The sequence below is a fragment of the Sapajus apella genome, unplaced genomic scaffold, assembly GCF_009761245.1.
Source record: "Sapajus apella isolate SASKATOON/1434 unplaced genomic scaffold, GSC_monkey_1.0 scaffold29, whole genome shotgun sequence".
In the NCBI taxonomy this organism is placed as follows: Eukaryota; Metazoa; Chordata; class Mammalia; order Primates; family Cebidae; genus Sapajus; species Sapajus apella.
Window position 1 is genome coordinate 13169152 of NW_022436969.1, and position 26076 is coordinate 13195227.

General features: G+C 39.1%; 1 long non-coding RNA gene across 1 annotated transcript; it reads left to right on the forward strand.

Annotated features, from left to right (window-relative positions):
* Nucleotides 1-8387: 8387 nt before the first annotated feature.
* On the forward strand, nucleotides 8388-25655 carry LOC116561485. The gene is made up of 2 exons (XR_004273452.1): nucleotides 8388-8434; nucleotides 25555-25655. It is a non-coding gene; the product is annotated as an uncharacterized LOC116561485 (long non-coding RNA).
* The last annotated feature ends 421 nt before the right edge of the window (nucleotides 25656-26076 follow it).

The following is a 26076-nucleotide window of genomic DNA, read 5'->3' on the forward strand; positions in this document are numbered from 1 at the left end:
ATCCTGGAAACATTATCTTTTATGCAGAACTTTACTGCAACCAGCCCCTAAGTGTTGTATGGTCTCCTCCTGCTCTGATCCTCAGCCACCATGTCAAGTAATGTGATCATTATATAATTAGAGTTATTATACAACTTACTGGCCAAGATGACTTAATTGTTGTCAGTCCAAATGACCACGCTAATCTGCATATTCCTTATTCATCATTAAAATGAACAGGAATTTCCCAACTCAAAGTATTTTATTGGGTTGACTCATAAAATCTGCTCCAGCAAACCCACCCTCTGACACAATAGTCAGAAACAACATTTATTACATTTCTCATAGCAATAATAATATTGTGGATCATTCCTCTTCCTTTCGTGAAATGCTTGCCAAAAATGTTTTCTTTTTCATTTGTCTTCTGACTTTTTCGCTGTTCAATGGCAGGCAGGGAAATTTAAAGTCTTATCTATCCAGCAAGGATTGCTAAAATGAGAGCTAACTCAAGCATCTGATGGTTACTGCCATGTTCTCTCTAGACCTCCTAACACCCAAGAAACTCACTCTACAAATTCAGCAGTCCTGACAAAAGGATGGAATTCTACGTAACATGTTCATTAAACTAAGTATTTATATGTCCACTATGTAAACATGATATATCATTCCCCAGCGCTAAGGCAGCTACATGATATATATGTACATTCACCTAAAGCCTCAGCTTTATGAGCTGTATTCCTTGGAGATACCAGCAGCTCCAACAACTAGGTACACAGGCAATAATTACTTTCATCTTTCTCCTTTTATTTACACTTTAAGAGATTCATTAAGATGAAGAATGACTGCATTGCTTTGCTAAGTCTTTTTGATTACTTTCCTAATTCATTTATCATGAACTTTGGAACTATTAGTGTAGTTTTCACCTTCTAGTCATCTAGAATCTTGTTTTATTTAAACAAAGTTCTGCATCCTCACTGGTTTTCTTCAAATAGGCCCTTTGGCTTGCACACTATTTATTAGAAGTGACACATGGTAGAATTTTTCTTTTATAAAGATACACAAGAGCGTAATGTGCATGGTTATAGAGAGTTGCTATCTATATGTGCTTAAAGTTGGTACTGGATCACTCACAAAACTTCTTAAATGTCTATTCAATTCTACAGTCTCAAATCCCTCCACAAAGGAGAACACTGAAAAAAGAATGGTGGAGAGTATGCACCACAAGCCAGGCCAAGTTCCAGGTGCCATTGTACACACCAGGGCACTTAATTTTCACAGCAACCCTGTAAAGTAGGTAATGCTACATCTACTTTAGAGATAAAGAAGTTGTAGCTCAAAAAGAACAGTGACTTACTCAAGTTCATGCAGTAAGTACTGGGCTTAGAGTAACTGCACTAAGTGGCTGGTGCCTTGTTCTGTTGACCTCTCTTCTCCCCTTTCCTAATCCTAAGTACTCAAGGGTTCACCATATGTTAGATATATATGTAAGTCACTTGGATGAGATAAAGGCAAAGGTCCACATCACTTACACTTCTCACTTACTTGAGCTTTTCTCAAAGGATACCTACCAGGTACCTCTTACTCATCACAGACATTAATACAACTATATCAATGAAAACATTAAATGTGAATGGATTACAGAATCCAATCAAAAGGCAAAGATTGTTAGACTGCATAACATAATTTAACTACATGCTATCTACTGCAGACATACTTTAGACTTAAATGTGCCAATAAATTGAAAGTAAAAGGATAGAAATGGTTATGTCATGCAAACTACAATCATAAGAACACTGGAGTGCTACACCACTATTATATAAAATACATCTTAAAACCAAAAAAAAGCTAGAAATAAAAGTAACAGTTTAAAAACATAAAAGGGACAAACAGGTAGATACAATTATAGCTATATGCACATAATAGCAGAATACCAAAATACATAAAACAGACTAATAGAAACAGAGAGAGATATGAACAACAATAGTTGCAGACTTTAATATCCCACTTTGAATAATGGATAAAACTAGACAGAAGAATAACATTTGAATAGAAGACTTTTATAACACTATTAACCACTAGACCCACAGGATATTTATAGAACATTCCATCCAACCACAACAGAATATCTATTCTTCCCAAGTACACATAAAACATTCTTCAGGAGAGAGCACATGTTCAGCCATAAAACCAACTGCAGTAAATTTAAAACAAAAATAATACAAAGTGTATTATTTGACCACCATGGAATGAAATTAGAAATCAATAACAGGAAAAATTTTGAGAAACTCACAAATATGTGAAAATTAAACAACACATGCCTAAATAATCAATAGGTTGAAAAAGGAATAAAATGCAAAGTCAAAAATATTTTGAGATTAATCAAAATGAAGATACAACATATCAAAATGTGTGAGATGCAGCTAAAGCAATGCTTAGAGGAAAATATGTAGCTGTAAATGCCTATATTAAGAAAGAGGATATCAAATCACTTAAACTTTCACCTTAAGTTCCTGGAAAAAGAAGAGCAAACTAAGCCCAAAGCAAGCAAAATAAACTAAATAATTATTATAGTTAAAGAAATAGAGAATAGAAAAATAAAACAAAAACTAATGAAACCAAAAGTTGGCTCTTTGACAAAAATCAACCAAAGTGACAAAGCATTAGCTATTATTAATACATTGACAACAATACAAAGGAGAAGCACCAAATTACTAGAATCATAGATGAAAGAGGGGACATTACTAATGAACCTATAGAAATAAAAGACTATAAAAGTACTACTAAAAATTGTATACCAATAAATTAGTTAAATTAGATGAAATGAAGAAAGAGACAAACTAGTTAAAAAGACTCAAGAAGAAATAGACAATCTGAATGGACATAACGAGAATAGATTGAATAGCACAAAAGCTTCCCACAAAGGAAAGCCTTAGGCCTACATGGCTTCACTGCTGTATTCTATCAAACACTTAAAGAACAATTAATACCAATTCTTATCAAACATTTCAAAACAAAATGGAAGTGGAGAAAACACTTCTCAGTTCATTTAATGAGGCCAGCATTGCCCTCATACCAAAACTAGACTAAAACATTACACAAAAAGAAAACTATAAATATGGATACAAAAACCAACAAAATATTAGCAAACAAAATCTAGCAATATATCAAAAGAATTATACATCATAACCAAATGCTGCAAAGCTGGTTTAATGTCTGAAAAAGCACTTCATATCTATAGAATAAAAAACAAAAAGTAGATGATCATGTTAATAGATTAAGAAAAAGCATTTGGCAAAATTCAACATCATTTCATGGTAAGAACATTCAACAAACTAGTAATAGATAAGAACTTCCTCAACCATCAGGTTGAGGTTTATCAAAGTGGCATCTACAAAAACCTGTAGCTAACTTATAGTAGTTAGTGGTGGAAGATTTGATGCTTTTCCTCCAGTATCAGAAACAAGACAAGCATGTTCAAGCTTACCAGCTCTATTCAACATTGTACTGAAGGTTCTAGCCAGGGCAACAAGGCAAGAGAACAACTGGCTTGTCAGACATTAAAATGCATCAGTGTGAGCTGCAATGAACATTTAATGTAAGTTGTTGGCTCTTTGAGAAGACAATCATTTTAGAGCCAAAATTCTACTCCAAAACACAAATATCCCAAACTAATCCCAACCCAGCTTTAATTTTAGCTGATTTTGCATGCCCTCATCAATACTTTATCCATTCAGCAAATATAGATCGACACTATAACTTAATACCTTTTACCCAAGCTGTTCCCTTCCTTCTATTGTATTTCTATTCAACAGAAGCTGTTACCTACTTTTTTTTCATAACGCCACAATTGAATAAATGAATTAAAATGTTATGATCTTGGCTTACCATTTTGCATATTCTTGAATTCACAGAAAACCTCTCTAAATTTACACAGCTTCACTTTCTCTAAAAGTAAAAGTAAGCACTCTTTTCATTACTCAAGTGCTCCTTTTTTCCTTAAGCACCAGTGTCTCAGAATCTGCACTCAGCCAAAAGTGTATAAGAGAAATACCATCTATTGAGTTCCATAATAGTTAATGTGCTTCATTAACTTTATAATGAAATGAGAAACTTATGCTTAGGGTTGAGCCTGTCATTTAAAAATATTTGTTGAATGGATACTATATGTAGAATCTATACTAAACCCCCTAAAGAATCAAATACTATAAAAATAGTAATAATAAAAATAAACAGATACCAATCTGGGATGTATCACAGAGCTGTGATGTGATTTGAGCCAAGTCACATAATCCCTCTTTCAATTCCCTTTTCTGAGAAAAGGGATTGTCTGTCTCAGAGATGATAAAGAAATTTCATCTCAAGTGTCAAATCCAGTTGATTGGTAATGATGCCTTGAGTTGTGGAAAGAAATATGAGGCTCAGCTCAGGTCCCATAAAAGGGTGCTATGATCAATTTGTGTTGTCTGGAAACAGTCATAAGTGAGCATTTTGAAAACGGCAGGTTGGCTACTTGCCGTCTCTAAACTATTCATAGTCTTTATTCATTTTTAATAAAATATTATCTGACTCATGCATAACATAATATCATCTTATATTAATGGTAAAATTATTAGTAGCTGCTTTCCTTGATTTTAACTTGCCGTTAATTATTGGTTTTACAGGGTACAACAATTTCTGTAAATGACTCAGAACATCTTGAATATTCTTTTACAATATATTCAGTATTTAACTAAAGATATCAATTGCATTTAATTATCCAAGTGAACCAAAAAATAACAACGTTTATAAAAAGTGATAAAATAATCCTCTTTGATGAGAATGCTCATTGTCTGAATTCAAAATATCATTTTATGTCTCATCTTAAAACATCAAATTTCTCCATTTTTTTCCTGTGGTTTAATTACAGACCAAATTTCCTATCATTTTTGATGCCTTGTTTAATGTGATTTTATATATATATATATATATATACGGAGAGAGAGAGGGAAAGAGAGATCCCACAAATACACATATTTAAAAGCTTTAATTTGAATGTCATGCAAATGATTTTTCATTAATCAGCATGCAAAACTATGAGCAAAATAGATGAAATTCTGTAGTTTTGACCCAGATACAAGATGGCCAAATAGGAACAGCTCTGGAGTGCAGTTCCCAGTGAGAACGCATAGGGTGAGTGAACGCCACATTTCCAAAGGAAATTTTACTGCCTACAGATCGGGAGATTCCCAGGTGGAAAAGCACCACCAGTCTCCAGCATAGCTGTTTCAGCTGGCGCAGCAGGTCTCTGTACTAAAACTCACAAAAATCTGGGTGCCGTTTCAACAGGTGCCTGGAACACCTGGGAGACAGAGTCACACACTCAACTGAAAAAAAGGGGACTGAAACAGGGAGCCAGGTGATCTGGCTCCGTGGGTCCCACCCACACAAAGACCAGCAATCTGAAACACTGGATTGAGAGTTTCACAGCAAGCACAGCTGGACCCAGAATGGTCTGCCACAGCTGGACCCAGAATGGTCTGCCACAACCGAGGCAGACCGCCACAACCGAGGCAGACCGCCACAACCGAGGCAGACCGCCACTACCGAGGCAGACCGCCACTACCGAGGCAGACCGCCACTACCGAGGCAGACCGCCACTACCGAGGCAGACCGCCACTACCGAGGCAGTTCTAACTATACCTCTATAAACAAAACAGCAAGGAAGTTCACACAGCAGCTGGGCAGAGCTCACAGCAGCTCAGCAATGCCTCTGCTGGCAGACTGTGACTAGGCTACACTCTCGCTGGGCAGGGCATCTCTGAAAAAAGGCAGCAGAATGACAAGAACTTATAAATAAAGCTTCACCTTCCCAGGACAGATCACCTGGGGAAAAAAAAAAGCCTGTTATGAGTTCCATTGCAGCAGATTTAAATGCACCTTCCCAGCAGCTCTGAATGGAACAATGGAGCTCACAGCTCAGCGCTTGAGCTCCTATAAAGGACAGACTGTCTCCTCAAGCATCTCCTTGACCCCCATATATCCAAAGAGACACCTCACAAAGGAAAGCTCAGGCTGACATCTGGTGGGTATACTTCTGGAACAAAGATAATAGAAGAAGAAACTGGCAGGGACCCTTACTGTTCTGCAGATGCTGCAGGTGATCACCAGGCAAGCAGGGTCCAGAGTGGACCTCCAGCAGTCCTATAGTAGAGGGGCCAGACTGTTAGAAGGAAAACTAAAAAACAGAAATAAATAACTTTATTATCAACAAAAAGGGATGTCCACTCAGAGACCCCATATAAAAGTCACCAACTAAAAAGACCACAGGGAGTTAAATCCACAAAGATGGGAAGAAACCAGTGTAAAAAGGATGAAAACACCCAAAACCAGAATGCCTCTCTTCCTCCAAGGGATCACAACTCCTCACCAGCAAGAGAACAATGCTGGATGGAGAATGAGTGTGATGAATTGACAGAAACAGGCTTCAGAAGGTGGGTAATAAGAAACTGCTGAGTTAAAAGAACATGATCTAACCCAATTCAAAGAAACTAAGAACTTTGAAAAAAGGTTTGAAGAAATGCTAACGAAAATAAACAGCTTAGGGAGGAATATAAATGAATTGATGGAGCTGAAAAAACACAACACGAGAACTTCGTGAAGCATACGCAAGTTTCAAAGCCAAATTGACCAAGAAGAAGAAAGGATATCAGAGACTGAAGATCAACTCAATGAAATAAAATCAGAAGGCAAGATAGACAAAATAGAGTAAAAAGAAATGAACAAAGCCTCCAAGAAATATGGGATTATGAGAAAAGACCTAATCTATGTTTGATAGGTGTACCTGAATGTGAGGGAGAGAATGAATCCTAGCTGGAAAACACTTTTCAGGATATGATCCAGGAAAACTTACCCAACTTAGCAAGGCAGGCCAATATTCAAGTACAGGAAATACAGAGACCACCACAAAGATATTCCTCAAGAAGAGCAACCCCAAGGCACATTCACCAGGGTTGAAATGAAGGAAAAAATGCTAAGGACAGCAAGAGAGAAAGGTCGGGTTAGCCACAAAGGGAAGCCCATCAGACTCACAGCACATCTCTCAGCAGAAACCCTACAAGCCAGAAGAGAGTAAGGACCAATATTCAACATCCTTAAAGAAAAGAACTTTCAGCCTAGAATTTCATATCCAGACAAACTAAGTTTCATAAGTGAAGGAGAAATAAAATCCTTCACAAAGAAGCAATTGCTCAGAGATTTCATCACCACCAGGCCTGCTTTACAAGAGCTCCTGAAAGCACTAAGCATAGAAAGGAACAACCACTACCAGCCACTCCAAAAACATGCCAAGTGGTAAAGAACATCGACACAATGAAGAAACTGCATCTACTAATGGGCAAAACAACCAGGTAGAATCCAAATGGCAGGATCAAATTCACACGTAACAATATTAACCCTAAATGTAAATGGACTAAATGCCCCAATCAAAAGACACAGACTGGCAAATTGGATAAAAAGTCAAAACCCATCAGGGTACTATATCCAGGAAATCCATCTCACATGCAAGGATACACATAGGCTCAAAATAAAGGGATAGAGGAAGATATACCAAGAAAATGGAGATCAAAAACAAACAGTAGTTGCAATCCTAGTCTCTGGTAAAATAGACTTTAAACCAACAAAGATCAAAAGAGACAATGAAGGGCATTACATAATGGTAAAAGGACCAATGAAACAAGAAGAGCTAACAATCCTAAAACAAATTTACAAGAAAAATCAAACCCATTCGAAAGTGGGCGAAGGATATAAATGCTCATCATCACTGGTCATTAGAGAAATGCAAATCAAAACCACATTGAGATACCATCTCACACCAGCTAGAATGGCAATCATTAAAAAATCTGAAGACAGATGCTGGAAAGGATGCGGAGAAATAGGAACACTTTTACACTGTTGGCGGGAGTGTAAATTAGTTCAACCATTGTGGAAGAGTGTGGCAATTCCTCAAGGACCTAGAAATAGAAATTCCATTTGACCCAGCAATTCCATTACTGGGTATATATCCAAAGGATTATAAATCATTCTATTATAAAGACACATGCACATGTATGTTCATTGCAGCACTGTTTACAATAGCAAAGACCTGGAACCAGCCCAAATGTCCATCAATGATATACTGGACAGGGAAAATGTGGCACATATACACCATGGAATACTATGCAGCCATAAAAAAATGATGATTTCATGTCCTTTGTAGGGACATGGACGAATCTGGAAACCATCATTCTCAGCAAACTGACACAAGAACAGAAAATCAAACACCGCATGTTCTCACTCACAGGCGGGTGTTGAACAATAAGAACACATGGATACAGGGAGGGAAGCATCACACACTGGAATCTGTTGGGGGGGACTAGGGGAGGGACAGCAGAGGTAGGGAGTTGGGGAGGGGTAATATGGGGAGAAATGCCAGATATAGGTGATGGGGATGGGGGCAGCAAACCACATTGCCATCTATGCACCTATGCAAAAATCCTGCATGTTCTTCACAGGTACCCCAGAACCTAAAGTGCAATAAAACATATATATATTTTTTTAAAGCAATTGTGTAGTTTCAGAAAGTGATTATTTTGTCACAATTTTAATTTGGAGACATTTATCAATGGTTGGCCAAATGTGATCCACCTAGAATTGTGAGCTATGTGATTTCTGATACACTGATCTCTTGAATAAAGCAGTATTCATGTTATTCAAATTCCATTTGTTCAATAAGACATCAGTAATTTATTCTGCCAAGTAAAACTATAATTGTTCTTTAAAAAATTACTTTATTCCATTCCAACAAAACATTATTAATGTTATGTTATTTCTCCTTTTCTCTCAATAGGGCCTTTTAGAAGCATTATTAGTATATTTTCTATTTTTTCATGGGAGAAGGTAACATGTCCTTTTTTTACATATTGACATGAGTTACTTTTTGCACAAAGAAATTTATTAAAATTTCTATTAAATACATTATAATATATATTTTAAATTATTTCTTATTTATTCTATATGAAAATTCAGTAAGCGTATCTATCTGGCAAAATGGAGAGATTCTAATATATCAAAGTTTCACTATTTTCAGTTTATATCACCCCAATGGTCCACTCCTTTTTATTTCCTTGGCTTTTCCACCAATGATTTAAAATAAATCATTTACATGCCATTCATTGCAACTTTGATTAAAATAACTATAAGCAGGTATCTCACTTTTTTTTTTTTTTACCAAAAACAAAAGTCACAACTCAGAAATCATCTTCTCACAACCCTACCAGTAGTCCTAAGAATCTAATCAGCCTTGTCAGATTTTTTGCCAAATTTGTGCAAATTACTTGATTAAAACTTAACAGTAGAGAATATTTAAGATTATCTGTAATGACTATAAACCTAAATGACAACAGAAACTTTCTATTGTCAAAGTATAAAAGAAAACAGCCTTTACTCAATTATCAGTTGCTCATGAAGTTTAAGATTCACTTGCAACACTTTCGTTCCCCAGTTGGTACTAATTTTACAACATCATAGGAGGCAAATATGGTGATTTCTCAGTGTGGTCATTTATCTTGTGTTTTTATAGCATTAGTTCCTGTTTCCAAGATGCCCAACATTTGTGCCAACAGACAGCTGGAAAATGCCTCAGTCAACAAAGGAAAAATGTCTACGACAAAGCGATAATGGATTAAGAAATCAGGGAATCACCAAGCCAGACAGAACTAACATTTTAAAATAACTATAAATTGTTTATAACAAAGCTCCACATTTGAAAAGCTAAAAGATCTATTTCATATAATAAATTAATACTGAATAAAATTTTAATTGTATTTAAGGTATTTTAGTTGTTACGTATCAAGTACATAGTCATTGATGATAGAACTTTAACCATTCATTCAATACGAAGTTGAAACAAGACACTCTGTGACTTCAAGAATTGCACAATGAATTGGGATAGGTAGATGGGTCAGGTTATTATCCCAATCCTTGCTTGGGTAGCATGGGTTATGTAAATCAGATTTGGAGCACCAGGATTCTTTTCAAGGGAGGTGATATTGAGCAGAGATTTGATGGTAGAATACACATTATTTAGGAAAACAGGTGGTGGGAAGTCATTCTGAGCAGAGGGAAGACTACGTAAAAAGCCATAGAGCACAAGAGAGCATGACCCTATCTCAGGGCTGCTAGAGGTTCAATATATCTAAAGATGAAGCAAGAGCCAGAACTAGGGGCTGGAAAATAGAGAAGCTTATATGCTAAACTTATTTCGACCTTTATTTTGAAAGTAGCAGAAAGTTATTGGACCACTTCAATAGTGGAGTGTTATATTTAGGCTTAAATTTTAGAATTATCTCTCTGGTAGCCACGTATAGGTGGGTTTGAATGATGGGAAAGGGAGGCATCAGACAAGAGACGAATTAGAAAGCTGTTGCAGCAATCTGGATGAGAAACACATGAGGGCCTAAAATAAGATGGTGTCTGGAGACTAGAGCTGGAGAGGGCAAAGCCTTCTATATCCGTCCACTTTTCTCCACACCCACCATTTCTGCAGAGGCCTAAGCTTTGCTCATCCCTTACTTAGGCTACATTTTCAAAAGTCAGAAAAAAATTTTCCTGAAGAAAGGGTTTCTGAGACAAGTAGGTAAAAGAAAGGTCAGTGTATGGGAGTGTGTGTGTGTGTGTGTGTGTGTGTGTGTGTGTGCGCGCGTGTGCGTGTGTGCGTGTGTGTGCGTGTGTGTACGTGCGTGCGCTCCCCTGAGTAAAATTACAAGCCATAGAGGAAGACAACATTATATATTCTCTGTAAGTGAGCAGGAAGCATGCTACTACACACAGTGCTAACATAATGAGTCCATCCTGTGCGTATTCATTCAAAGTAAGACTGAGACATAAACTTGACAAAACTTTCTCTCTTTGCAGGACCCCTATTTGTTACCAATTGTAAGATAATCTGAAAATCAAGTCCAATTGCTTTGTCAGGCTGGGTTGGGTGGATTTTAATTATATCTAAGTGACAGTAACTTTCCTCATTCCTATTTGACTTGGTATTTTCTGGTTTCAATTTTTCTAGTTGAAAGGAATAATATTCCTCAGGCAAAATTCACAAGGCAGATATCTAATAATTTGTTTGGGTACTGGTTGAAAGAAATTAACTAAATGATCCATCCCTCCCTCAGCACTCCCACATGTATGTACCTACACACATCCCTAGCCACTGGCCTTCTTCCAATTCTTTGAATCTCAGGCTCTGAAAGAGATGCAAAAATGGCTGGTACATTAAACCTGGCCTTTAAGCATGTACACACCAGGACATGAATGTTCACAATAAAACGCACAGTAAAGTGAGTGTCAATTCAAATCAGCAGAAGTGGAAGCATATATTCATTTGTAAGTAATAGAAATGATTTCATGGCTACATTGGTACTTGAGATCATTTTGAAGAATATCAATAATTAGAGACTGGTGGAGAATATTCCAGACACGGGGGAAAACATATGCAAAGGCAATGAGGAAAGACAGACTGACATATTCAGAAAAGTGTAGGGAAGAAGAGGATGAAAAGAAATTGATTAATGGGTACAAACAGGTGACTTGACAGAAGAGATAAGACCCAGAGCTAAAGAGATCAGTAGAGTAATTCTGGTTTACAGTCATCTATTGTATATTTCATAATAGCTAGAAGATAATTCAAATAGATCTAGCATAAAGAAAGGACAAACATTTAAGGTAATGGACATCCCAAGCACCCTGATTTGATCTCTACTAATTATATAAATGTATTCTCACATGGATTCCAAAACTGTGTACATCCATTATGCATCAAAAAAAAAAAAAAAAAGGTAAAAGAAGAAAACTGCAGGAAACCAACTAGTATTGCCTAGTATTTAAGCAAACTGGTGATGTGAACCATGCTTCCAAATTTAATTTTTATTCTAAAAATAGAAAAACAACTATCTAAACCTTCAGGCCACTATTTTATTTCCCCAGTGAAAATTGGAGGAAACTTCTCAGGGTTTACATGCGAAAATCACTTTTAAAAATACATTTGCATGTATTTCAGCAAACTAACACAAGAACAGAAAAATCAAACACTGCATGTTCTTACTCATAGGAGAGAGTTGAACTATGAGAAAGCAGGGACACAGGGAGAGGAACATCACACACTGGGGCCTGTCAGGGGAGAGGAATGGGGGAAGGATAGCATTTGGAGAAATACCTAACATAGATGACAGGTTGATGGGAGCAGCAAACCACCATGGCCCGTGTTTACCTATGTAGCAAACCTGCACATTCTGCACATGTATCCCAGAAATTAAAACATCAATTTTTAAAAAGAAAATAAAGCCCTATATTAACATATTAGAAGTATCCTAAAGATAGAATGTCCATATTAATGGTAACAATTTAAATGACCAACTTAAATCACATGTAGTTTATAATTCAGAACTCAAACAAAATATATTATACAGTCATATCTCACTGAATTGTATGTCCCTTTATTGCACTTCTCAGATATTCTGTTTTTTTACACATCAAGGTTTGCAGCAACTGCACTGAGAAAGCCTATCGGGGCCATTTTCCCAACAGTATGTGTTCACTTCATGGCTCTGTGTCACATTTTGGTAATCCTCACAATATTCACATTATTTCAGACTTTGTAATTATTATTATATCTGCTATGGTGATCTTTGATGTTATTACTGTAATTCTTTTGAGACACCACAAATCGTATCCATATGATGGCAAACTTGATAAAGGTTATATGCATTCTGAACACTCCACCAACTAATTGTTTCCAATCTCTCTCCCTCTCCTCCAGCCTCCTTATTCCCTGAGACATAACAATATTGAAATTAAACCATTAATGACCGTCCCATGGCATCGAAGTGTTCAAGTGAAAGGAACGGTCGCATCTCTCTCAAATGAAAAGCTAGAAAAAAAATTAGGCCTAGTGAAGACGGCATATCTAAAGCAGCGACAGGCCAAAAGCTAGGCTTCTTTGCCAAACAGTAACCCAAGCTGTGAATGAAAAGGAAACATTCTTAAAACCGCTACTCAAGTGAGCACACAAATGAAAAGAAAGCAAAACAGCTTTATCGCTGATAGGGAGAAAGTGTGAGTGGTCTGAACAGAGGACGAAACCAGCCACAACTTTCCCTTGGGCCAAAGCCTAGTACAGAGCAAGGCCCTCACTCTCTTCAACTCTATGGAGGCTGAGAGAGGTGAGGAAGCAGCTGAAGAAAAGTCAGAAGCTAGCAGAGGTTGGTTCATGAGGTTTGAGGAAAGAAGCTGTCTCCATAGCACAAAAGTACTAATAGACATGAACAGGGCCGGAGAGAGCCCTCCACTCACCAGCCACGTCAGGCAGCTCCATCTTCTGAAAAGGCAATCGTGAGGGGATGCGCAGGTGGTGGTTAAATAGTCTCTCTAAGATAATAATTGCTCACAGCTGGCACCAGCCAACAGCAGGCTCCGAGTAGATAGAAAACACCTGACGCTGGTGATCAGCTGCTTCCTGTTAAGATCTCAGGAAGTGGGTGACTGTGCTCAAGCATGTGTACTAAGAGGCAAAACGGCAGAGTTTAACTGGTAGATGACCCTAGGAACACTTGGCTGGTGAGGGAAGAATGCCTCAAATGAGCATGCGTACAACTCCAGTAATTACACGGCATATGCGGCCCCTCCCAAGTGCTGGCAGGCCACTGCACATGCGGACAGCCCAGCCCAAGAAAAGAATAAGGAGAGAAGAGACGCATGACCCCAGAAGTATGCCAACATATGAAACCCTAAGTCAAAGGTCAAACTGCACACTTGGATCTCTCAAGCCACCTGTTTGGCCCCCTTCCAGGTGTACTCTACTTCCTTTCATTCCTGCTATAAAAATTTTTAATAAAATTTGAAACCTGCTCTAAAACTTGCCTCAGTCTCCTTTCGCCTTATGCTTCTTGGTCAAATTGTTTCTTCTGAGGAGGCAAGCATTGAGGTTGCTGAAGACCCATACAGATTCACCACTGCTAACAAAAGTACAAGGTAAAGAAGCAAATGCTGATGTGGAAGCCACAGCAAGTTATCCAGAAAATCTAGCTATGATCATTGATGAAAGTGGCTACACTAAACCACAGATTTTCAACAGACAAACCAGCCATCTATTGGAAGAAGATGCCATCTAGGATTTTCATAGCTAAAGAGGAAAAGTCAATACCTGGCTTCAAAGAACAGTCTAACTCTTTTGTTAGGGACACATGCAGCTGGTTACTTTAATTGAAAGTCAGTGCTGATTTACCATTCTGAAAATCCTATGGTTCTTAAGTAGCTGGGCTAGGAAGCGGCTGAGTTAAACTTTCCTGCAAGCTGCTGGCATGATGTTTCTAAAATGCAAAGCATATTATGCTCCCTGTGAAAGGGTAGGTAAATGTAAATTGTAAAATTTACTAGGTAAATTATAAAATTCTACAAACCAATTATGGAGATGCTCAAGAATTATTTTAACATGGAAAAAGTCAAAATATATTATTACATTTTTTAATAGTTAAAAATGTACACTAAGACATTTTTATTAAAGATGAATAATGGAAATATCCTTTTAGGGTAGAAAATATCCTAAAAGGATCTATACGCCAAGGCTCTCTGTGACTGAAAAACAGAATACATTTTTCTTATTTCTATGCTCCCTTCTCTATGAGCATAGTAATATATGCCATGTTTAATATATCCATGTTGCACATGATTTGTCTTAAAGTACAGCTTTTAAACTTCCACCCTTCTCCCTCCAACCCTAAAACACCCTTCCTTTCCATAGCACACCTGCTTTGGGGCCAAACACACAAAGCCGCCTTTTCTAAGATGCTATATCCTACCTAAGGTCCTGTGAAGAATAGTCCTTGGCAGAACACATGACTCACCCACTATTTAATCATGTTACTGTCTGTTGTTTGTTGCAAAGGACTAATTTTAATCAGAGAAAAGTTTAATGTTCTGTAGATTTTTAGCATGGACTATGTAGAATGGCAAGAACAAAATTTATTTTCCCACTTTCCCTTGTTCTCTGTCATAACTATGGATCTAAAATTTTTCCCAAATCTAAAAGACCTGGAGTTTGGTCTAATACCTTTCTTTGAAATGTATGTATGTAAATTATACATAACTTAAAATTTACTATCTTAACCATTTAACTGTAAATTTCAGTGGCATTCACAATGTACAACTATTGTTGCCATTCATCCACAGAACTCTTTTCATCTTGCAAAATTGAAACTCTGTACCCATTCAACAATAACTTCTTCCCTCTCCTACAAGACCCTGGCAACCACCATTCTACTTTGTTTCTAGTAATTTGATTACTCTAGATATTTCATATTCATGAAATCATTGCTGTGTTTGTCCTTTTGTGAATGGCTTATTTCACTTAGCATAATGGCCTCAAAGTTCATCTGCATGGCAGGCAGCTGGAAGCCATTATCCTCAGTGAACTAACCCAGAAACAGAAAATCAAATACCATGTGTTCTCATGTATAAGTAGGAGCTAAATGTTGGGTACACATGGACATAAAGATAAGAACGATAGGCACTATACCTTTTAAACAAACATATCACATGGACCCCCCAGATTCTAAAAGTTAAAAAAAATTACATTAAGTTAAATTTAAAGGACATACCATTTCACTAACATCAGCAAAAAAATTTCATCCATGATGTGCCAAGTGTCAGAATTTCATTCCATTTTATAGACTGAACAATAGTCCGTTGCATGAATATGCCACATTTTATCTCTATTCATTAATGGCGACTTAGTTGCTTTCATGTTTTGGCTATTGTTACTAATGCCACGGTGAACATGGGTATACCAAATCTCTTCAAGTCCCTATTTTCAATCCTTTTGGGTACAATCCAGAAATGGAATTGCTGGATTAAACACTATTTATTGAAAGACTGTCTTTTCCCTCACTGAATGGTCTTAACACCCATGTTGAAAAATCATTTACTATATATGTAAGGGTTTGCTTTGGGGCTTTTTTTTTTTTTTTTGAGACAGAGTCTCGCTCTGTCACCAGGCGCCAGGCTGGAGTGCAGTGACACAAGTTCGGCTTACTGCAACCTCTGCCTCCCAAGTTCAAGCAATGCTCCTGACTCAGCCTCCCAAGTAGCTGGGAATACAGGCACGTGCCACCATGCCCAGCTAATTTTTGTATTTTTAGTAGAGACAGAGTTTCACCATGTTGGCCAGGATGGTCTCTATCTCTTGACCTCATGATCCACCTGCCTCGGCCTCCCAAAGTGCTAGGATTACAGACGTGAGCCACCGCACCAAGCCCGAGCTCTCTGTTTCATTCCATTGACTTCTGTATCTGTCTTTATGCCAGTACAAAACTAATTTGATTACTGTAGCTTTATCGTAAGTTTTTATTAGAGTCACAGCAAAGCAAGCCCATAGACGCCCTCCCCATTCTTCACTGCTAAGCCAAGCCCATAACAAAAACAGCTTCAAGCCTTGTAAACAGGACACCTAGGTTCCAGGATGTGGTTGTACCCAGCTCTCGAACCCAGAACATTGACCCAATTAAGCAGAATGTTAGCCCCTAAGAACCAAGATGCAGTTTTTCTTAGAATAGCACCTGGCTACCTGCAAACTCCCTATATAACCCCCATAGTCTGTAAGCCAGACTGCTGCCTTCACTCCCTGTGGTGAGGCAGCCAGCCTGGCAGGTTGAAATAAACTTGCTAAACCTGACCATGGGTCTGCCTCTCCAACCTTTCCGTCAACCTTACATTTTGGTGCTGAAACCCAGGATGGGAGTAGGTACTGGCCACTCTTTCTCTCTCTCATTCCCTGCTCCCATGGCTAGGACCCCCCCACCTTGATTCCAAACCCCTTTCCAGACCCAGGAGGGAAACCCCAAACCTCCATTGCCAACTACAGTTATCTCCAACCAAATCATCACTTCCTGGCTGGTAAGTTGGATAGAGGTTTGTCTCCATCTGGGTTCCTCAACCATTCATTTTCTGTCTGAAAATCCCAGCACTGGGCTGAGGACACACTTCTGGTCCCAGGGTCCTCAGTCCTGTCATCTTGGGGATGCCTAACTCGACAGTGACTGTTCCGAAGTCACTGTCTTAGGTAAAGAAAACAGGACAGAGGACACTCCCTCCTGTCTTCCTTCTCCTCGGTAGCCTCCTCCACTTCTGGCCTTTTACCATGGGGTCTAGCCAATCTGTTCTGTCTAAAACTACCTGCTTAGGATGTCTTCTCCAGAATCTGGATACCCTGGGTCTCCAGTCTGAAGTAAGGCCCAAAGATCAATTTTCTACTGTAATATGGCCTGGCCCCAACATAAATGAGATAATGGCTCTCAGTGGCTGGAAAATGGCACTTTCAATTTCAACATTCTCCAGGACATTAACAATTTCTGCCACTGCACAGCAAATTTTCCTGTTCTGCAGCCCCCACAGGTGATTTCCAGGCAAGCAGGGTCTGGAGTGGACCTCCAGCAAACTCCAGCAGATTTGCAGTAGAGAGACCTGACTGTTAACAAGGAAAACTAAAACAGAAAGAAAGAGCTTCAACATCAGCAGAAAGGATGCCTACTCAAAAACCCCATCCAAAAGTCAAAAAATTCAAAGACCAAAGGTAGATAAACACATGAAGGTGGGAAGGAGCCAGCACAAAAAGGCCGAAGTCACCAAAAACCAGAACGCCTCTTTTCCTCCAAGGGATCACAACCCCTCACCAGCAAGGGAACAAAACTGGATGGAGAAATGAGTATGATGAATTGACAAGAGCAGGCTTCAGAAGGTGGGTGATAAGAAACTTCTCAAGCTAAAGGAGCAAGTTCTAACCCAATGCAAGGAAACTAGGAACCTTGAAAAAAGATTAGATGAAATGCTATCAAGAATAACCAGCATGAAGAAGAACATAAACAACATGATGGTGCTGAAAAACACAGCAGGAGAACATTATGAAGCATACACAACTTTCAATAGCTGAATTGATCAAGTGGAAGAAAGGATATCATAGATTGAAGATCAACTCAATGAAATAAAGCAATAAGGCAAGATTAAATAGAGTGAAAAGAAATGAATAAAGCCTCCAAGAAGTATGGGATTATGTGAAAAGACCAAATCCATGTTTGATCTGTGTACTTGAAAGTGACAGGGAGCATGAAACCAAGTTGGAAAACACTCTTCAGGATATTATCCAAGAGAACTTCCCCAACCTAGCAAGGCAGGCCAACATTAAAATGCAGGAAATACAGAGAACACCATAAAGATATTCCTTGAGAAGAGCAACCCCAAGGCACATAATGGTCAGATTCACCAGGGTTGAAATAAAGGAAAAAATGTCAAGGGAAGCCAGAGAGAAAGGTTGGGTTACCCACAAAGGGAAGCCCATCAGACTCATAACAGATCTCTTGGCAGAAACCCTACAAGCCAGAGGAGAGTGGGGGCCAATATTCAACATCCTTAAAAGAAAGAATTTTCAACCCAGAATTTTATATTCCGCCAAACTAAGCTTCAGAAGCAAAGAACAAATAAAATCCTCTACAGACAAGCAATTGCTCAGAGAATTCATCACCACCAGGCCTGCCCTAAAAGACCTCCTGAAGGAAGCACTAAACATGAAAGGGAACAACCAGTACCAGCCAGTGCAAAAACATACCAAACTGTAAAGACCATTGACACTGTGAAGAAACTGCATCAACTAACAGCAAAACAACTAGCTAGCATCAAAATGGCAGTATCAAATTCACACATAACAGTATTTAATCTTAAATGTAAATGGGCTAAATGCCCCAATCAAAAGACACAGACTGGAATATTGGATAAAAATTCAAACTCATTAGTGGGCTGTATTCAGGAGACCAATCTCACATGCAAAGACACACATAAGCTGAAAATAAAGGGATGGAGGACCGTTTACCAAGCAAATGGAGAGCAAAAAAGCAGGGGTTGCAATCCTAGTCTCTGATAAAACTGACTTTAAACCAAAAAAGATCAAAAGAGACAAAGAAGGGCATTACATAATGGTCAAGGGAGTAATGCAACAAGAAGAGCTAACTATCCTAAATCTATATGCACCCAATACAGAAGCACTCAGATACATAAATCAAGTTCTTGATGACCTACAAAGAGACTTAGATTCCCACACAGTAATAGTGGGAGACTTTAACACTCCACTGTCAATACTAGACAGATCAACAAGACAGAAAACTAACAAGGATATCCAGTACTTGAACTCAAATCTAGACCAAACTGACCTAATAGACATCTACAGAACTCTCCACCCCAAAACCACGGAATATACATTCTTCTCAGCACTACATGGCACTTATTCAGCACTACATGGCACTTATTATTTACTTGCAATAATGTGGCACTGACCACATTATTGCAAGTAAAACACTCCTCAGCAAATGCAAAAGAACAGAAATCATAACAAACAGTCTCTCAGACTACAGTGCAATCAAATTAGAACTCAGAATTAAGAAACTCATTCAAAGTTGCAGAACTAAATGGGAACTGAACAACCTGCTCCTGAATGACTAATGGATAAATAATGAAATGAATGTAGAAATAAAGATGTTCTTTAAAATCAATGAGAATGAAGACACAATGTACCAGAATCTCTGGGACACATTTAAAGCAGTGTCTAGAGGGAAATTTATAGCACTAAATGCCCACCAGAGAAGTGAGGAAAGACATAAAATTGACACCCTAATGTCACAATTAAAAGAGCTAAAGGAGCAAGATCAAACAAATTCAAAAGCTAGCAGAAGACAAGAAATAACTCAGATCAGAGCAGAACTGAAGGAGATAGAGACAAAAAATCCCTTCAAAAAATTAATAAATCCAAGAGCTGGTTATTTGAAAAGATCAACAAAATAGATAGACTAGCTAGACTAATGAAAAAAGAAAAGAGAGAACGTTCAAATACATGCAACAAAAAAATGGCAAAGGGGTAACACTACCGTCAGAGATTACTAAAAACACCTCTATGCAGATAAACCAGTCAATTAGAAGAAATGGATAAATTCCTGGACACTTACACCCTCCCAAGACTAAGCCAAGAAGAAGTTGAATTCCTGAATATACCAATAACAAGGTCTAAAATTGAGGCTGCAATTAACAGCCTACCAACTAAAAAAAGTACAGCACCAGACGGTTAGCAGACAAATTCTACCAGAGGTACAAAGAGGAGCTGGTACCATTCCTTCTGAAACTAGTCCAAACAATACAAAAAGAGGGAATCCTTCCCAACTCATTTTATGAAACCAACATTATCCCAATACCAAAACCTGGCAGAGACACAACTAAAAAAACATTTCTGGCCAATATCCCTGATGAACACTGATGCAAAAATCCTCAGTAAAATACTGGCAAACTGAATCCAATAGCACATCAAAAAGCTTATCCATCACGATCAAGTCAGCTTCATCCCTGGGATGCAAGCCTGGTTCAACACACACAAATCCATAAATGTAATCCATCACATAAACAGAACCAAAGACAAAAAGCACATGATTAGCTCAATAGATGCAGAGAAGGCCTTTGACAAAATTCAACAGCACTTTATGTTAAAAACTCTCAATAAACTAGGTATCGATGGATCATATCTCAAAATAAGAGTGACTATGACAAATCCAATATTATACTGAATGGGCAAAAACTGGAAGCATTCTGTTTGAAAACTGGCATGAGACAAGGATGCCTACTCTCACCACTTCTATTTAACATAGTATTAAAAGTTCTGGCTAGGGCCATCGGGCAAGAAAAAGAAATAAACAGTATTTGAATAGGAAAAGAGGACATCAAATTGTCCCTGTTTGCAGATGACATGACAGTATATGTAGAAAACCCCATTGTTTCAATCCAAAATTTCCGTAATCTGATAAGCAACTTCAGCAAAGTCTCAGGATACTAAATCAATGTGCAAAAATTGCAAGCATTTCTATACACCAATAATAGACAGCCAAATCATGAGTGAACTCCCATTCACAATTGCTAAAAAGATAATAAAATACCTAGGAATACAACTAACAAGGGATGTGAAGGACCTCTTCAAGGAGAACTACAAACCACTGCTCAAGGAAATAAGAGAGGACAAAAACAGATGGAAAAGCATTCCATGCTTATGGTTAGGAAGAATCAATATCATGAAAATGGCCCTACTGCCCAAAATAATTTATAGACTCAACACTATCCCCATCAAGCTACCGATGATTTTCTTCACAGAAGTGGCAAAAAAACAACTTTAACTTCATATGGAACTAAAAAACAGCCTGTTTAGCCAAGACAATCCTAAGCAAAAAAAAAAAAGAAAGAAAGAAAAAAAAAGCACAACAACAAAGCTAGAGGCATCATGCTACCTAACTTCCTAACTTCAAACTATATTACAAGTCTACTATAATCAAAACAGCATGGTACTGGTACCAAAACAGAGATATAGATCAATGGAACAGAATACAGGCCTCAGAAATAATGCCACACAACTACAGCCTTTGACAAACCTGACAAAAACAAGCAATGGGAAAGGATTCCCTATTTAATAAATGATGTTGGGAAAACTGGCTAACCATATGCAGAAAGCTGAAACTGGATCCCTTCCTTACACCTTACACGAAAATTAACTCTAGATGGATTAAAGATTTAAACATGAGGCTTAACACCATAAAAACTCTAGATAAAAACCTAGGCAATGTCATTCAGGACATAGGCATGAGTAAGAACTTCATGACTAAAACACCAAAAGCAATGGCAACAAAAGCCAAAATAGACAAATAGGATCTAACTAAAGAGCTTCAGCACAGAGAAAAAAAAGAAACCTATTAATAGAGTGAACTGGCAACCAACAGAATGGGAAAAAATTTTTGCAATCTACCCATCTGACAAAGGGCTAATATCCAGAATCTACAAAGAACTTAAACAAATTTACAAGAAGAAAACAAACAGCCCCATCAAAAAGTGGTCAAAGGATATGGACATTTTTCAAAAGAAGACATTTATGCAGCCAACAAACATATGAAAAAAAAGCTCATCATCACTGGTCATTAGATAAATGCAAATCAAAACCACACTGAGATACCAACCACCTCACGCCAGTTAGGATGGCAATCATTAAAAAAATCAGGAAACAACAGATGCTGGAGAGGATGTAGAGAAACAGGAACGCTTTTACACTGTTGGTGGGAGTGTAAATTGATTCAACTATTGTGGAAAACAGTGTGGTGATTCCTTAAGGATCTAGAAATAGGAATACCATTTGACCCAGCAATCCCATTACTTGGTATATACCCAAAGGATTATGAATCATTCTATTACAAAGACACAGCACATGTATTTTTTTTGTGTATGTGTATTATATATATATAATTTTATTGCACTTTAGGTTCTGGGGTACAGCCCAGGCACATGCCAATAACCTTCATCAGCAAGATCCCACTAAGCCTGTAGGAGCCGCTGTTGTCCCCTGGGAAGAGCCAGTCTAGGAATACCAGTCCACAGATCCAGGCCAAGCGTCCCATAACCATATAATTACTTGCCTTATTGTAGGTCTTAACAAAGCTGCCCATAAGGCTGTGAATTTTTTAAAATTCAAAGAAATTTCCCAAAAGGCAGACAAAAATCTTGTCCTGTTTCTTTCCTGCATTATAGAGGCCCTCCTGAAATAAACCCATGTTGATCCTGCCCTCAAAAAGGCACTCATAGTTCTTAACACTCATTTTATCTCCCAGTGTGCTCCAAACATCTAGCGCAAACCTTAAAAAGCTGAAGATGGCCCTCAAACCCCACAACAGGGCCTCCTTAGCCTAGCTCTCAAGGTCTTCCATAACAAGGATGAACAAAGTAAAATAGAGAAGGCCCAAAGAGATCATGCTAAATACCAGCTTCTAGCAGCAGACATTCGCCAACCTAAACAGCCTGGCTGTAACACCCAGGGGCACAAAAGACCGACAGCAGTGCACCTCCAAGGACATTTTTCAAGTGTGGCAAGGAAGGCCATTAGGCACAGGCATGTCCCAATCCATGGGCGCTAAAGAGCCCTTGCCCCATCTGCCAGCAGACAGGCCACTGAAGTCTGACTGTCCTCTCAACAGGCCGACAGAAAAGCCTGTACCTCCAACCCACAACCCCTTCACCAAGAGAAAAGGTGAAGAATTACTTGCATTCCCACAACTCCTTGACTTAGCCACTGAAGTCTGACAGGGCCCAGGGCCACCGGCCCTAACCACCATCACTGTATCGGAGTCCAGGGTAGCTGTCAGCAGCAGGTAGACAATCTCTTTTTTAGTCAATACCAAGGCCACCTACTGGCTTTTCCTGAATTTTCAGGACCAATTCATCAATCATAGGTCTCAGTTGTAGAGGCTGATAGACTTATCTCACACCCATGCACCACCAAATCCTTCAATTATTCCCTATCTAATACCATTTTCTCACACTCTTTCCTTATCGCCCCTTGCTGTCCTACTCCCATTCTAGACAGGAACCCCCATCACTAATGGTCTCCTTATTTACCAATTCCTCCAAGCTGTACACCTCCCAACTAAGGCAGGAGTTATATATACTGCCAAGGACACCAAACAAAATCAGATAAAATCTCAAAAGGGGACAGAAAGGCCAACAAGGCAACAAAAAAGACCCCCTTTCCTCTCCCCTGGATCCTCTCCTCCTCACCACCGCCACAATCCAACCCCAGTATTCCCCCACCAAAAAACTTCACTGTTACAACAAAAAGTTTGCTTACAAGGGAAATGGATGGTCAAAAACAAAAAACTCATCCACCCTCAAAAACAAACCAAGGAAATTCTAACATCTCTTCACCAATCCTTCCATATCGGTGCACACTCCCTGTACCTTCTCCTTCGCCCTTACTTCTATTCCCTTCACCTATTTACTACACTAAAAAAATAACCTCAAACTGTCATGTATGCTCTGTCACTTCCTCTCAAGGGGCCCTCCGCTCTCCTCCTATCCCCTACACATCAGCTAAGAGGAACAGCCTCTTCCCATAGCATACCAAATATTAAAAGTCCTCTCCTCTCCCCCATTCCCACAAAAGGTAAAAAGGTCTTAACTCACCTATTTCTTGCTCATCTGCAAGGAGAGTTTGGCTATCCATAGGACTCTATCAGCCACTCCTCATAAACCCTCTAAAAGATGCCACCTCTTCATACAACTCCTAACAACTCCTTCCCCCAGACACAGACTCCAATTCTTCTTCAAGTTCCTAACTCTTTTAATAGTCAGGGCCAGGCATGGTGGCTCACGCCTGTAATCCCAGTGCTTTGGGAGGCCGAGGCAGGTGGATCACGAGGTCAAGAGATTGAGACCATCTGACCAACATGGTGAAACCCCATCTCTACTAAAAATACAAAAAAATAGCCGGGCATGGTGGCACGTGCCTGTGGTCCCAGCTACTCAAGAGGCTGAGGTGGAAGAATCGCTTGAACCCAGTAGGCGGAGGTTGCAGTGAGCCGAGATTGCACCACTGCACTCCAGACTGGCAATAGAACAAGACTCTGTCTCAAAAAAAAAAAAAAAAAAAAAAATAGCCCAACTGCCTCTGCTCTCTCAAAGTCCCTTCTCACTTCTACAAGTCTCAAACAATCTCTCAATCTCTCAATCTCTCTCACTCCTTGTTACTGCACTCCAACTCTACACTTACTATTTGGGGAGGGCTCTGAACAGGGAAAATCTTTGAATAGGGAAAACCTCTTTCCCAAAGGAAAGAGCCCTTCTTTCCTCTACTGCCTACTCAGCTATCCCAATTTCTCAGCCCTAGGACCATAATGCCATTCGCTTCTCACACACCGTCCAAAAAGGCTCTGCCTTTGTAGACAGAGCCTTCACCCTCACTAAAAACGATCCCACTCCCCTCGCTAACAGAGCTACCAAATTTCGCTCCACATGTACTGCCAGTAACAACCACACAAAGCTCCCTCAGCCTGCCATCCAAACTCCCATAACCCTTCACACCCTAAAACTTGGCCAAGCCCCCCCTTTGTGTCACCTCTTCCAACAAACACATACACGTAGGCAGCATCCCTCCCTCCACCTGTGGCTCAGCTCGAACGACCTCCCACCGCTGTTCCCATACCTCACTCCATGTAAATTATTCAGTTTCCTCTGAAGCAAACCGCCTCTTTACCCAGCCCCTCCACATTACCTCTCTTCCTGCCTCTCAAACATGGAAACCCCTTCCCCAAACAGGAGTTCTCAAAGGGCTGTCTCTCTCCTTTTCACTCTGGGTTGCTAAAGCTGGACCAAGTCCCTCCAAACAAAGAACCTGTACACTCTAACACCTATTCGCAATCCACTTGACTGTTTACATTAACACCACAGGCATCTTCTTCCTCTGCAGATCCACAGCCTACTTCTGTCTCCCTACCAACTAGCCAGGTCCTTGCACCCTAGTCTACCTTGCCCCCAACATTAACCTTGTGCCTCCAAACCAAAAACTCCCTGTTCCTGCTCCACTACATGCCTGCCCAAAAAGAACAATACAGTTCATTTCCTTATTAGCAGCCCTTGGAGTCAAGAGGAATATCAGGTTAAAAATGCCAGATATAGGTGATGGGGGGATGGAGGCAGCAAACCACATGGCCGTGAATGTACCTACGCAACAGTGCTGCATGATCTGCACATGTACCCCAGAACTTAAAGTACAATTATATATATATATAAAATATGCCAGTTTACTATAGTATGTCTGTTCCACAAGAAACCATGAAAAAAAAGCAAGTTGAAAAAAATGCATTAATAAACATGATCTTCACCAAAAAAAAAAAAAAAAAAAAAAAGCAGGAAGCCTAAAAACCTCATTATCTTATTTCCAGTTGCTCTCCCAAAACTTCCAATAGTCTCAAAATAAAAAAATTGCAAACTCTACCACTTACCTTCAAAACCAGCTAGACTATTTAACAGCAATCAACCTACAAAAACTGCAGAGGCCTAGACCTCCTCACTGCTGTAAGCCAAGCTGCTGCCTTCACTGCCTGTGGTGAGGCAGCCAGCCTGGCAGGTTGAAAAAAGCTTGCTAAACCTGACCCAGAAGGGTGGGTCTCCCTCTCCACCTTTCCCCCAACCTTACGG